Genomic DNA, 15,182 nt, shown 5'->3' with positions numbered 1-15,182 from the left:
GAGAGGTTCCTCCCAGGGGGAACTTGAAAAGGACTCAGGGCTCTCTCCTCCACTACCCGCCACAGGTGCCCCTTGCTCTCAGGTGACAACTGCTCTGGTTTCCTCATTACCTGAGGGGACTGAGGCCCTGGTCACCATGCCCTTTTCAGGCCACGTGGCTGCACTTGTCAATTTACCGTCAAAACTGGACAAGGGAGTGCCAAGAGTCACCCAAGGGGATCCCCTAGGTGTCACCATGTTCTTCCCTGTTCCCAAGCGTGATGTCCTTCCAATGACCAGGGTCGACATCCCCGGCCAGGATGGCGACCCCTCTTCTTGACCACTGGTTCCCTGATGCGAAGAGCCTGAAGTGCCAAGGAGGCCGCTGTAGCTTATAATTTAAGGGACTCTTACTGTGTCCCTTAGAGGTTTAGGGCCTCTAAACCCACGAACGCAGAGTCGAAGCGTGTGAATTCTCAGTGGGTCACTGGGCACGATGGTGGCCCGGGTCACTTCAGCTTCCACTGCGTGGTTCCTAGACCCGCACAGTCCACCCACGGGGGAACACAGTGCCATAAAGACGTTCGACTTAAAGAGATGTGGAATCTCGGAGGGTGGCCTCGCGAAGTATGGTCTCTGGGCTGGCTTTTCAGCTGTCTGAGCAGCCGTTATGCCGCCCCATCTGACGGCGATGCGGACGTGGGGACGAGTGTGCTGAGCAGTGACGAGACACAGCAGTGACCAGCAGTTAACAATGGGGGCCGTCTCACGTGAAACTCCTATGTTCCGGTTCCTTCTGAACAGCCGCAAGCTGCAGTGACCCAGGGCCTGAATCTTTGCACGGGCCCCAGTCGGCTGGAGATGAGTTGGGCTTCCCTCTTTTATTATTTAAAACTTTTTTGTCTGTTTATTTTAAACAGATAATACAAAACTCAAAGCAATATAAGAGTGTAGAATGGAACTCCCACCCCTGTCATCATCTCGGCCCCTCCCCACAAGTAAACCCTTGTGTTAGATTCTTATGCCTCCTTCCAGTTATCGAACGCAGAGGCAAACAAATGCGGAAAGATATTCCTCGCCTCTCTTTCGTTTATGACAGATCCTGCCTTTGCTCGGATGACTTGGTGTGTCTAGCAGGTATTTCCAAATCTGTGAGGAGACGCCGGCCCTCCAGAGGGGCTGGGTTCCCCATCAGCTCAAGTCTCCTGCCCACCAGCTTTCTTTTTTGATGTCTGGGGGGCATTAGAGTTCAGCCTTCCTCATATATCCTGGGGCACTCAGTGAATGCCAGGGCCTCAGGGTGGCACGAAGGGGAGAGAGATGAGCAGGAGGGCGCATCTGTGTTTCTCTCGGGGGTCCCAGCACGTGCATGGATGCTCTGGTCTGGCATAAAGGTTCTTATTAAGGAGGGGGCAGGGATCAACAAGGCCCAGGAGCACAGAGTCTCATGTGTGTGTTGGTGGCGGTGGGGCACAAAATGAGCATAATGGACAGTTACAAGACCAGAGTGGAAGGTGTGATCTTGGTTAAGTTAATGAAACTCTTTGCATTTCTGATATATCATTCGTAAAACAGGAATATTTTAGTACCCACCTCTTTGGGTTATTATTACGTGAGTTAAACGCAGCAGCACAATGCCTGGCACTCGATACGTATTATATCCGTGGGGATAGGAAGGAATAAGACGGCTCGGGCATGACCCCGAGTGGGGTTTTGAAGGCCGAGTAGGAGTTCACAGGATTGAGAAGTGAGAGTGGTACCTTCTAACACAGGAGCAGACCCCTGGCTTGTCTTCGGATAGTGACTCCATTTCAGAGAGGATGTAACCGAATCTCCTACGGGAGACGCGGCCTGCCTGGGGTCAGCGTGCAGGAAGGCAGGGCTGTGGCCCGCACCCAGTTCTGTCTGACTCCGGGCCCGGTGGTCGGTGCCCCCCTTCGAAACGTGAGGGCTGTCACTCCCAAGACTCACTCACGATGCGACTCGGGTGTGATAAGTTTGGTGGCTGTGAAACGTGAGGTGGCCTTGCCCTCTGGAGGCGGGGAGGGCACCTGGCGCTCCGGTTCAAACCCGCGTGCGTCCCTCTCCGAGCTCCCCTCCCGGGCCGGCTTTCCCCCTAACCTAGCGAGATGGCTGCTGACGGCCCCGGGCCCTCGCTGGGCAAGCTCAGCCTCTGCGGAGGAGAGGGAGCCTCTTTGCCAGTGATTCCAGCTAAAGCCCCAGGTAGGGCCCTCACTGGTCAGACTTGGGTCACAAGGTCATTGCCACACCAGTCACTGTGGCTAGGGGAAAGCGGTTCTCTTCCTGGTCACATTTGGGTCACGTACCTGACCCAATCCAGTGGCTAAGAAGGGGGTGGTCCTCTCCCAGGTCAGACCTGCATCCCATGGCCGCAGTGGAGCAGGGGATCCAGAACTGCAGATGCTGAGGCTAGAGGAGGGGTGGTTCCCCTAAGGCAGTACTGGGGTCCTGCGCCCAGAAGAAGGGGAGGTGGCTGGTGGGCAAACCCAGCGGCTGTTCCTAGAGCCCCAGAGCAGGCCACAGCCCGGCCTCTGGAGGCAGACTCGTCCGTGGGTCTCTGCGCCCCACGGGAAACCGAGTGATAAGGGGAGACCTCGTGCAGCTCTTTGAGGGGGCATCCGGTCCCGCAGCCGCACGCGGCGGGTGCCAGAACCCCCGACAGTGGAGCAGCCGTGCCAGCCCTGGCGCCGCCATGGCAGCCCCGTGGGCGGGTGGGCAGCCTCCTCATCCCTCCCGCACTGTCCTGGTTTCGGCGTGGCGGAAGCGGGTGTGATGGAAGGGCCGGAGCTTCCATGAGTCATGGGCCCGACCACTGACTCATCCACGAGGCCCTAGGGATTCGCGGTGATTAAGCAAGAGGAGGAAAGGGTTTTACCAATTAGTACCCAGCCCGGAGGGACAGAACAGCCTAAGGGAAGCCAGAGAGGGGAGTCCTGTCCCCATGGCATCCGCCGACCCTTTGTACAGAGAAATCCATGTTTCCAGGGCAACCGCCATCTCCTGATTGGACACCTCACCTTGCCAAGGAGTGCAGTTTGACACATTCTGGCAAATAATTGATTGTGAACATTCTGTGCCCCGGGCCTCGTGTCAAGTGCTGTACATACGTGACCTCCTTTCATCCTCCGTGCATGAGGGGGCATCACTGTCCTCATATGCCAGACAAGGGATCTAAGGCCCTGGGAGGTTAGGAAGCTTATCCCAAGGTTACACACTGGCAGGGAGCGATGTCTTTTTGATGTCCAAGGCCCGGTTCTTCCAAGCTGGGGCCCTTTGATGCTGGGGCCAGAGACCCAGTTGCAGCTGGATGTCCCCTGAAACGTGGCAGGTGGGCTGTGCCCTGTCTCCTGCAGCTTCTCAGTAGCTGTTCTGAGGAAGCTCCAGTATGAGGCACAGGCAGGGTCATCAACTTCCGGCCCAGGGCCTCCTGCCCCAGGCAGTCCCTGATCTTGTGGCCTTCCCCAGAGCCTGGGGCGTCCTTTCTTGTCTAAAGCCCAGCAATTTGGGGCCCAGGTGGAGGCTCCTGAGTGCTTCTATGGGGAGGGTGGGGGAAGTTTGGGGGGGGCAGGAAGGTGGGTGGCAGGGAAGAGCAGGACTCAGAGCCCAAGGCCCGGAGGAGGCAGCTTCATTAGTCTGTCCCCAGGGGACTTGGCAGCCAGTAATTAAATGCTCCCAGGGATGGTGAGCCTGCAGGGGAGGGGAGGAAACAACAGGGAGCTGGGGGGTGGGAGGTTGACTCTGCCTCTGTCTGGACCAGGGAACCCCCTTTTCTCCTTCTATGCGGAAAACGCTGAGACTGGGGATTCTTCAGGGCCTAAACCTGTCACCACGGTGCAAACAGTACCCCCTCTGCAGCAAGGCTGGTGTCAGGCACCCTTGGATGCAGGCGGGGAGGTGGAGCAACCCCAGAGCTGGCCCCCTGGGTCTCTGCAAAGTGCATCGCCACCCTGGGGGCTCCTCGGCTCCCGTGGTGGCTGGACCGGAGGCTCTGGTGCCTACCGGACCCTCACACCCTGTCCTGTGTGCCTCTGAGAATCCTGCCAGATCCGTTTGTAGCCTTGAGGGATCTTCCTGCTCTCATGCTGTAGACCAGTCATTTCCTCTCTTCCCGTCTGGAGGGAAACCTGTGAAGTGACTGAGTTCCCCAGGCCCCTCTTTTTCCTTTGCTAACGGCCCTTTGGGCCGTCGGCTTGTAGGGCCTTGAAGCTCAGCAGTGATGACTCATCTGCCTCCAGCTCAGACTCTGCTGAGCGGCTGCCTCCTGGACTCTCCCACGGCTGCTCTCAGGTCCCACAGGCTGTAATTCTCCTGCTCTCAAATCAGCCTGAGCGGCTCTCGCCTGAGCAGGCCTTGAGCGCAGCCATTCCCCGGCCTGTCTCCAGGAGTCGCTTCTTGGCCAGCTGACTCAGCCTGTTCATCGCTGTTAGTTCCCCCGCTAGTGTCGTCGCCGGAAACCTCTGCGTCCACTTCCCTTTCCCACTGTTGAGCTCGTCGCCTGCTTCTCGCTTCCTGAGTCTCCACGCTGGCCTCCGTGCTGCCTGCTCACGTCTCTCTCCTGCTTACAGTTCCGGTGGCCCCCAGCACCTGCTTCCACGTCTCCGGCCCCCGGCGCACTCCAGTTCCCGCAACGTGCCACGGCCGCTCGTGTTCCCAGCTTTCGCTCACGCCGTTCCCTCTTCCCGGAACGTTGGCCTGTGTGGCCACGGGAATACTGCAAACCGTTGCTCTCCCTTTGGTTGTAAATCTCAGCCAACCCGAGAGGAAGCTCTGCCTTGACTCCTCCAGGAAGTGCTCCCTGAACGCGCGCCTCCTCCCCTCCTTCCGCGGGTTTAGGGGGCTCTCACGTGGGCTCTTCGGCATCGTGGCACTTAGCGCTCTCCATCAGAGTTGACTGCAGACCTGTCCCCCGCCCCCCGGCTGGCGGTGGGTGGGAGCCTGGGGACCAGGGGCCGGGTGTCTTGTTGGTCCTGCTGTTTCTAGCATCCAGCCCAGAGTCAGGCAAACGTGAGTGCTCACCCAGGCCTTCAGCAAGAAACGAAATGTAGACCAGCCTCTCACATGCCAACATCAGGGGCTTCGACGTGTGTTTTAGCTCCCTATTGCTGCTGCGACTAATTACAGCCAGCTCAGTGGCTTAAACAACACTAATTTATTCTGCAGTTCTGGAGGTCGCGAATCCGATGGGGCTTCGTCCCCCTGGGCTGACATCAAAGTAGGGACAGGGCTGGGTTCCTTCCGGAACCCAGGCTCCGGGGGAGGGTCCATTTCCTTGCCTTTGCCAGCTGCCAGGGCCTTTTCCACTTTCCCTGGCTTGTGGCACCTTTTCCATCTCGAAGCCAGAAATAAGGGGCGAGTCCTTCTCACGCTTCCATCTCTCTGATCCTCTCTTCTGCCTCCCTCTCCCGTTTTTAAGGACCCTTGCGATTACATCGAGCCCAACTGGAGAATCCGGAGCAGTCCCCCTATTTTAAGGTCGGATCGTTAGCAGCCTAATTCCTCCTCGCCGTCCACGTTAAGTAACGGCACAGTCGCGGGCCACGTGTGACTTCCTGAGCACTTCTTATGCCTAGCGTGTTACACGTTTTACTTATTCTGCTGTGTCTCGTCTGCCTTCTCTGGCCAGAATGTCCGTCTCATGAGGGCGGCGGCTTCGTTCTCTGCGGCATCTCCAGCTCCTGGGACCACACCTGGCATGTCGTCGTTGCTCAGTAAACAGGTATCGAGTTACTGGATGAATAGTGTGGAGGCGCAGGCCCCCCGGGCACCACTAACGCGGGGGGCATTAGGCTAGCCGTTCCCCAACCTTGCCGCCCATTCGAATCACTTGGGGAGTTTGTGAGAACCCCGACACCCAGGGCATACCCCTAACCAATGGAATCAGAATGTCTGGGGGCCCAAGCCAGGCACCGGTATTTTTTAAAGATCCCCCCCAGCTTATTTCACTGGCTGCAGAGTTTGAGATCCACTCACTACATGAGACCACGCCGAGCGCGGGGGCACACGCCACCTCGTGAGGACACACACAGCGGCCCACACACGTGCGGGAAGAGGGAGCCGGCTGAGAAGCGAGCGGCAGTGAGGCCGGGTTCTGGGGGGTAGGATGGAGGCTTTGTGTCCTAGATCCCTATCACACTCTCCGGACACCTGCCAAGGAGGTGATTACTTTGCTCTCACAGAATGGATTTTGGCCGCGAGTCAAGAAGAGCTCTTGCTTCCCAGCTAAATGATGGCAAATCAATTTGAGGTCTCGGCTGGAGCTGCCGATTAGGGCTGGCAGCCAGGGCGCCTCTGACTGTCAGAGCCACGACAGGGCTTGGGGGGCCCGTGGGGCCTGTGGGGCCTGTGGGAGGAAGTGGCGGGCTGGAGCTAGGGCCCAGCCTTGGGCTCCAAGCACCCAGCCTTCTCTTGGGGAGCAGGGGAAGCCTAGGTCAGGTGTGTGAGTGCAACTCCCCTCATGTAGAGTGGTAATATTAATAATACTATTCATCAGCGAGGGCTTGCTATTGTTGCAGTAAGTGGGCAGTGCAAGTATTATCTCAGTGTGAAGGCCCTCAAGGTCACATGGCTTCAGTGTAACAGGCCAGTCTTGGGCTCAGGTCTGTCTGGGAAAAGTCCAGATGTCTGCTCATGATGCCCTGCTGTGTGTCTGGACTCGGCGCTCCCGTGACCATGCCGGAGGCAGGTCTGAAAGGCAGTGCCTAGCCGGTGTTTGGCCGTGGGGACGCCCCTGGGGAAGAGCCCGCTGAAGACAGGAAGGAATGGGGGAGCGTTTGCTTCATGGATGGGTGAACGAAGGAGTCTTTGCTGACCGGGGGCTGAGCTAAGAGCTGCACTGTGAGGTCTGCAGCCTCCAAGGTGGCCCCTGGCCACCAGTGATCTTCCCTCCCGACATAGTGTCCTCCCACACTGCATCGGGGCCGCGTGGCCAGCAGAGCCCTGCAGAAGTGATGGCGCGTGACTCCTGGGACGAGGTCGTGAGAGACGTTGCAGCTCCGCCTTGCCCCCTCGGGCTGCTCACTCTGGGGGGAGCCAGCTGCCGTGTGTGAGGACACTCGAGAAGCCCTCCAGATGGGCCCTCCTGGAAAGGGAGCCTCCTGCCCGCAGCCAGCACCAGCGTGCCGGGAGTGTGACCCAGCCATCGTGGAGGGGACCCTCCAGCCCCAGTCAAGCCTTCAGAGGAGACCGTGGCCCCAGCCGACATCTCGATTACAACTTCGAGAGACCCCAATCCAGAACTGCCCAGTGAATTCCCGACACTCAGAAACTGAGAGAAAATAAACGCTTACTGGTTTAAGCCACTGAGTTTTGGGGTAATTTGTTATGCGGTGACAGATAACTAATACACATTGCTAAGTCTCTTCCGCGCTGGAGAGAGCTTGCTGGAAGAGACAGTTAGTCCCTTCTGCGCCCCTTCTCATTTGCGACCTTTGCCTTTCAGCTTGTTCTGTATTACGGCGAAAAGACACGAGACAGATTTGGTTTCAAATCCAGGCTTCCTCACTGAGTGTTTGGACGACTTGAGGATTCCTGTTGAAACGAACCCTTCTGATCCTTCTCAGATCTCGCCCCTCCTTTCCTCTGCTCACCTGGTTTGTCTTCGTCAGTCTCGCTGTGGTAATGGCAGTGTTTCTCGTCGTCATGGCTGTCATGGTTTAAGTACCCGCCACGTGCCAGGCACCGTGCTAGGGCAACTCCAGACGTGATTTTGTTTGATTCCGTCTATGGCCCTGGTTGGGGGTTAGGCAGTTTTATGCTCATTGTTGTTGTTCTTTTGAAGGACACAGAAACCGAGGTTCTGAGCGGTTGTGGCATCTGCCCCTGACCAGACAGAATCAGGATTCAGGGCCAGGTTTCCTGGAAAACCGAAGCCCATGCTCGCTGGCATTGTACCCCTCTGCTTCCGAGCCCGCGTCCTCGTGTGGGAGACGGGCACGACCCCGACCTCGCAGGTGGGCGGGGGCGCCCCGTGGCTGGCACGTCGCGGGGACTTAGTAAGTGGAGGCTCCCTCGTGCTTCCTGCCTTCCCCGTCGCCCACCACGAACTTTAAGATGGGCCGCTTTGCCCCTCGTGTAGACGGGGCCGTGCCAAGTGCCTGACAGTGAGAGCCGAGGGGGGTCGATGTGGTTGAGAGCCGGAGGCCAGGAGTGGGTGCCCTGGGCCCCAAGTCCAAGGGGATGGTACCACCGGCTCTGGCCCCACCCACTGAGCCTGTACCGGGTGCCAGCCCTGTGCCCGTGCCTGGAGGAGGGACGTGCCCTGCCCAGACTCACACAGCGAGGACGGAAGGGCTGGAGCCTGCTCTTGTCACCCCCTCCGTCGGTGCCCTGGAGAGGCCAGCGTGTGGAGATGGCTCCAGCTGGAGGATCCCAGCTGAGAAAACATGGTCCTCAGGGGGTATCGAATCAGCTCTCAGATCGGGCAAGAAGCCCCAATTAATTACAAGTGTTAAGTGAGTGGTCTGGAAGCAGAGTTTTGCAGTCAATTAAAGGGATGCTGGAGGAGGCTTCATTAACCCCCTGCCTCCTGGCAGCTTTCGGTTCAGGAGGAAATAGGGACCTGTTGACTGTAGTGAGCCCCCCACACTGGGGAGTGCAGGCAAGGCGTGCCCTCTACCAAAGAGGGCACGGAGGAGCCCCTGGGTGGCACGGGAGGGCGGATTGGACGTGAAACCCGTTCCGTTCTAGGTTTCTAGGCTTCCTGTGCTTTGATCCCTGCGGCGAAGTGCGTGGTCAGTCAGGACGGCTCGCTTTGGGGGCCGGCCACGCAGAGCACAGTTTGCGCCTCTCCTGCCCTCCGGTGCGGAGAGCGACTGCCCAGGAGCCTAAGGCCCAGAAGCCCCAAACTAAGCTCATTCTCTTCCTCCAGACCTGTCTCCCGCCGGTGCTCCAGGTCTTGGAGGATAGAGCCGCCGAGGTGGGGATGGAGACGCAGGATTGGCCTAGGCCCGCCCCCCGTGTCTCCCACATCCCGTCGAGTCCCGCCAGTTTGCCCTGCCACGCGCCTCTGATCTGCCTGCTTCTCCCCATCCCTTCGCCACGGCCCGAGGTCAGACCTCATGAGCTCCGTCCTCACTGCACCAGCTCCTCCCTGGCCTCCCGGCTCCTGGCCACTCACCCCGGTTCCACCTCCTTACAGCTCTTCCTCAGTCTGCACATCTGACCATGTCGCACCTCTGCCCGAGACCCTTCCCAGGCTCCCCGTCGCCTGTAGGGGAAGCACACGCTCCATCACCTGGCGCCCTGCTGACGTCCCCAGGCTCTTAGCTTTTCACCAAGAACTCACTAAGGCCCTGCCGTGGACCCCGCTTCGCCCATGCTGGGCTGCTTTTGTCTCCTCCAGGCCTTTGTTCAGCCAGCCCCTCTCCGCCCGAAGCAACCCCTTCTCCACCAGGTTGACTCCTCCCGTGCACACTGAGCTCCCCCAACTCAGAGTCCAGGGGCCCTGCCACTCAGCGCACCTGCCCAGGGTCACGGGCAGATCTGGCGAGCAGGCGGGAAGGGCGATGTTAGGGCATAGAAGAGGGAGGGGCAGGTTCTGCACCCGTATCCCCACTGTCCACTAGGTGCAGAGAGCTAAAGGCAAAGTGACTGGCCCCCCAACCGATGAGATGGAGAGCGGCTGCTTGGGCCCCGCGTCAGCCCTGGGGTCCTGAGCGTCCACTCGCTGTAGGCTAGACTTTGTGGTGAGTGCTGGGAGGCACAGGGGCACCAGCCGTTCCTGCCCTGATCGAGCTCCCAAGGCAGCGAGAGACACGTGCAGTGACAAACTGCAGTAGAATTTGCAAGGCGCCATTCACTGGGTGCTTGGCCCATGGTGCTGAGAGCAATTGTCGCGGTCAGAGCAGTTCTCATCACCCCCTTTTACTCGTGAGCGGACGCTCAGAGGGGTTAAGCGGCTTGTTCAAGATGACTCGCAAGACACCCAGTGGAAGAACCCACTGGAACACCCAGCACTGAGTCCCCGGCCATGATGCTCTACATCGTATGGGCACAGCAACAGACTCTCCTGTGGGCGGGGGGCCGGGGCTGTGATAGGGTGGGCCTCACAGAGGAGGTAACATGTGACCCGGGTCTGGAAACCTGGGAGGCGTGTACCAGGGAGGGGGAGAGTGCCATTCACCCCTGGCAGAGGGGCCAGCACGTGCAGACATGAGACAGCACGGTGCGCGCGGGGACTGGGGGTCCTGGAGCACAGAACTGGGTGTGGGTCTGGCCTAGCAGGTTTGGTTCATACCACATGGGGCCATTCTGACAATCTCAAGGTGACCCTATAGGCCACGACGGGTGCTGGGCAGGGGTGTGACGTGGTTAAGTTTGTGTTGCTTTAGGTGAGTCTGCTAGGCAGGGTGGGTGGTGGGGAAGGATGGGCGGGAGGGAAGAGGCAGAGGCCGGGAGACCAGGGTGTGGGGTAGGGCAGGTGCCCGGCCGGGTGGAGACGGTGAGGCCTCGCTTAAGGCAGGGCGGTGGTGCAGGGCAGCGAGGGTGCGGGGGGCTCTGGCTGGTCCCGGCTCCTCATAAAGGCCTGGGGAGCAGCCGTGTCCAGGAGCAATGCTGAGCGGTGTCCTCTGACATCTAGCCGGATGTCACACCCGATTAGCTAGGAGTGGCCAGAGATGGGGTGTGGGATTTTATGAGCAGGCTGGACCATCGGCTCCTGGGGTTGTACAGGTGGCTTCGAAGGGCAGGAGTGAGTGGCCATGAACCCCTAGGGCCAGCCCTGACTCTGGCCTCAGTTGATTTCTGGGGTCATTTCCACAGTGTCCGTGTCAGAACCAAGGGTAAGACTGAAGGTTTTCTGGGGCCTCTTGAGCTCTCTTGGTCGGCCCCCCGCATCTCAGCTGGTGCCCCAAGTACCCCCGGCGGCGCCGACGGACAGAAGAGGACAGACAGAGAGCTGCTGTACAAGGTCTTTGTTGTCACGGTTGGTTTGGTACAGCTTAGCGTCTGCATCATACAAAGGGGGAACAACAGCCATGGCTTTTGGTCAGGTTCAGGGGGGCATGAGAGGGTGCCCCTCCCCTCCCCCAGGCACTGACACATTTAAAAGAAGCAGAGCAACAAGGACACAGCACAGACGTGAGAAAAGGGTACCCCCGCACGAGCAGGGTGGCCGTTCTCGCCGGGCTCACAGGACGCCCCGCCCCGCCCCAGGGCCAGTGTGGGCACCTCCCCTCGCTCCGCCATGAGGAGGGCGGGCGGCAGGAGTGGAGAGGAGAGCAGGGGACATGTGGGGGCATGTCCTCAGGCCTGGGGGACGCCCCCTCGTCTGAGCCAGTCAGACCCCAGCCACCCCCACCCCGCCCCCATGCAGTCGAGGGCCTGCAGGAGCCTGGAAGGGTGGAGCAGGTGGGCGGTGGGGGTAGGCGGCCCTGCCAGCTAGCTGCTGGGGGCTCCGGGGCTGGGGGTCTGCCCCGTTTCACTGCAGCCACCAGCCTTTGGGGCAGCTGCTTTGCCACCGGCTGTCCCACGTGAGGGTGTGGGGCTGAAATATTTCTGTTCTCTCTCTCTCCCCTTCTCTTTCTCTTTTTTATCTATCTATCTATCTATCTATCTATCTATCTATCTATCTATCTATCTATCTATCTATCTATCTATCATCTAACACACACACACACATGCGCGCGCACGCACACGCCAGGTCTCTTGACTTCCTGCTTGTGTTCAGAGGAGACCCCACACAGCTTTGCTGGTGAGCACGTCCTCCAGGAGCTTCCCGAGGAGATCTCGGCCTGTCCCCAGCACCGAAACCAGGAGACGCAGAAGAGCGCTGTCCTTGGTGGTGGCCGCCCCCGCGAGCCCCCGCGAGCCCCCGCGAGCCCCCGCCCGTGTTGGGCGGTGTGCGCTCCCTTGCATCGTGCTCTAGCCTCTCCATGTGCAAAGATCGCTCTTCCTGTTCCCCTAGCTGGGGTGTCCCCCAGGCATGTTGTGTGTACGTGCGGAGTCTGGGGCCTCTCCCTCCCCGCCCCTGCCTCTGCCTGCCAAGTGTGTCATGCCCACCCCCACCCCGCACGCCACACACGCCTCCCGTCCCAGGCACATCATGTGATTACCCCTTCCCTGCTAGAGCACCCACACATATTTTGTGCCCCACGGATGTGTTGCACACGACACCCTCTCTGGGCTGCACATTGGCTTCCCTCCAAAGTCCGGTCTGTGTCAGGAATGGCAGTCGTTGTGTCCCTTTGACCTGAGAGGGGTCACCTGGCAGTGGCTGGAGCCAGGTGTGCCCCAGGCCGGAATTCTACCCCTCCTGCTGCTGCCTCTAGAACCTTCGGTCCTGCTGCTCGAGAGCTGGCCGGAGGAGTCGGAACCTGGGAAGTACCGCAGACCAGGCCGGCCAGCTGGAGGGCGCTCTCATTCGGGAAGAGCCCCGAGCCTGCTCTGGGGGTGCAGGGGGCCATTGCAGACCACCAGGGCCACCCTCCAGGGTCCGGCTCCCTCGGGCCCACAGGGATATCTTGCACGGCCGGGTCCCCCTGCTCATCTGCAGCTCCGAGGCCTCAGTCTCTGTCCGCTGCCCGTGTGCACCCTCTGTGCCCTGGCCCCGCCTTCCAGGTCTGTGGGCCCCTGTTGAGGGGGAGGGAGACCTTTCTGAACACTTAGAACCCACCCTCGTGTCCAGATGAGGCTCATGCGCAGGGTCTGGGGAGGCCCGGGGCCCCTGGACGCACCCTGCCAGCCTCTGCTCCAGGCCACTCGAGAATGACCATCCTGCCCGGGATAACACACACAAACAGACAAGCAGACAGTGGGGGTGCGAGGTGGCTCCCCAACACAGACACAGGCACAGACACAGACACAGGCCCCCTGGGGGGCAGGACACGGGGCACAGGGGAGGGGCGGGGGAGGGGGAGAAGAGCAAGTCTAGGGAGCCGGAGCTGCTGAGCCCCTGCTCCCCAGAGAAGGGACAGACCAGGGGACTTTTCCGGTTCCCTAAACATGTGGATTGTTTTGTCTCGTCTTTAAAGTATTGCAGTCTAACTGATATGGCTTTAACTATTGGAAACGGACAGAGAAGACACGTGTCTCTCTCTGAAATAAAAGCATAAATCCACTAAAATGGAAAACCTGCAGAATGCAAACGGGGGTCGATGGGACAGGGGCTTCAGGGGCAGGCAAGTCGCCCCCTCCCTGGCTCCTGCATTTGGGGTAGGCCCTGGCAGGGGCCCAGCATGGCTTCTTGGGGCACCGCCTGGGTCTGTCCCAGTGACTTCGAAGGACCTCAGGCAGGAACCCCCCAAGGGTGTGAGGACTCTGGGCCAAGGACAAGGTCTCCTGTTGGATGTGGCTACTTATGACCAATGGTTTTGGGGCCGAAAGGGGGCATCTCACCCATGTTCTTTCTCCCCAAGGGCACATTCTGCACACGACGGCCCTTGCAGAGCCACACACGTGCACACAGCAGTCCGAGAACTTCCAGCAACTCTCCACACACACGGCCCGACATCCGACACATGCCCAGCGCTCCCGACTCACATGCTGCTTTGAAAACTCATGCAAATACAAGCTAACACATGCAGGCTCTAACACACTTATGAGATGGCTAGCACACACATACGACACAATCTCAACTCACACGCACCCCCTCCAACAAGCACACATACGCAAGGCTGCCTAACACACGCAATCTCTAACGCAGAGACATGATGACTAACACACACACACACAATCTCAAGACACACACACAGACGCTAATCATACACCTAGATGTACCATCTCTGGACACACGATTGCTGAAACAGTCTCTGCCACGCACACCCATGCATGAATGGACATACACTTCCCTCTCTTCTTTGCTTCATGGCCCCCCAGTTCTCACATGACTGAGCAGGAGGCCTTACAGTTTGGGGTGGGAGGGACAAGTGCTCTCACACATCCCAGAGGAGAGTTTGTTCTTGGCCAGTGAGATGAATGGACAGATGCCTTCTGTCAAGTGGGGGGACTGGCTTCTCCCCAGAGGATTGGGGCATTCGCCAGGAAGGGTCCTCCGGGGGACCATGGAGTCCTGGAAGCACATGGACAGGACGAGGTGCGGAGGAGGGGTGGATAGGAATGGGGGCAGCTTGGCTGACCAATGGGAGTGTCCCATGGCATGGGCCATTGCTGCCCAATGGCTCCAAGTGGTTTTAGGGGGGCCTGGGCAGACCCTTGTCTGGGCAAGCTGGGCCCAGACTGGCAGTGGGGCCCCAGGACCTAAGTGGAGGGCAGGGAACAAGGAGCTGCCCTACCCCAGGCCCCTCCACAAATGAGTTAAAGTCCAGAGAGGATCCATGTGGAGGGACTGGCTTGGCAGGGGCTGCGCCTTTTAAGGGAGGGGCCGAAGGAGGGGTGTTCCTGGGCTGGGTGTCATCACGGGGAGGGAAGAAGGAGACCCCAGCCTCCTGCCCAGAATACAGGCTGGCTTACCCTGGCTCCCTTCCTCAGAGCCAGGCCGTTCAATGCCCCTGCCCTGACCTCGAGGCCCCCTGGGGGTCAGGTGCCAAAGGTCAGCATGCTGGGCAGGGCTGGAATGTGTCATTACTTTGGCTGGCTGTGGACAGTGGTCCTCCTGGCAGTGGGGCGCATGAAGGAATGTATGGGGGTTCCCACACTAGCATAGGCCTTAGGCTTCTCAAAGAGGCTCTAGTGCTTCCTACAGTGGGTTCAGTGCCCCCGCTGGGAAAGGCTGTCTTCCCTTTTCCAAGCGTCTTGGGAGCGAGGTGGGGGCCGGATACCTTGGGATTTGGGGGGTGGGGGGGTGAAGGATCGCTAAGGGGCAGGAGCCCCCGGCCAGAGAAGGGGGCAGAGGCCAACCGAGGTTTTCTCCTTCAGAACTGAGACTTAACTGAATAAAAAGAAAAGAAAGACCCCCCCTCCCCAAAAAAAGTAATGAGTGAGGTGGGGACAGGGCGTGAGGGCTGGTTACTTCTTGAACATGTCCTGCAGCGGCCCAGGCAGGTACTTGAGCACCGTGTCCAGGATGCTCTCCTCCTCCTCTTCCTCCTCGTCCCCGCAGCCCGCAGGGATGGCCTTCTTGGGCCTTGTCAGGCTGCCCTCGCAGGGCTGCTCCAAGGCTGCCTTCTCCTCCGCCTCCTTCTCCTCCTTCTTCTTCAGACCATACTGGGGAGGGGGAGGGCGGAGAGGGGCGTGAGCAGGGCAAGGAGAGAGCAGGCCTCAGGGTCACGCGGACTGGGGGGGGGGGC

At 59.5% G+C, this 15,182-nt stretch overlaps 1 long non-coding RNA gene across 1 annotated transcript; it reads left to right on the top strand.

Annotated features, from left to right (window-relative positions):
- Positions 1 to 4,615: 4,615 nt before the first annotated feature.
- On the top strand, positions 4,616 to 8,965 carry LOC120615329 (uncharacterized). Its single transcript, XR_005656241.1, has 3 exons — positions 4,616 to 5,716; positions 5,953 to 7,614; positions 7,778 to 8,965. It is a non-coding gene; the product is annotated as an uncharacterized LOC120615329 (long non-coding RNA).
- Positions 8,966 to 15,182: the final 6,217 nt, after the last annotated feature.

Source organism: Pteropus medius, unplaced genomic scaffold (assembly GCF_902729225.1).
Source record: "Pteropus medius unplaced genomic scaffold, Ma_sr-lr_union100, whole genome shotgun sequence".
NCBI classification, from domain to species: Eukaryota; Metazoa; Chordata; class Mammalia; order Chiroptera; family Pteropodidae; genus Pteropus; species Pteropus medius.
Note: the sequence above shows the minus strand (reverse complement) of the source record. Positions and strands in the feature narration are given on the sequence as shown.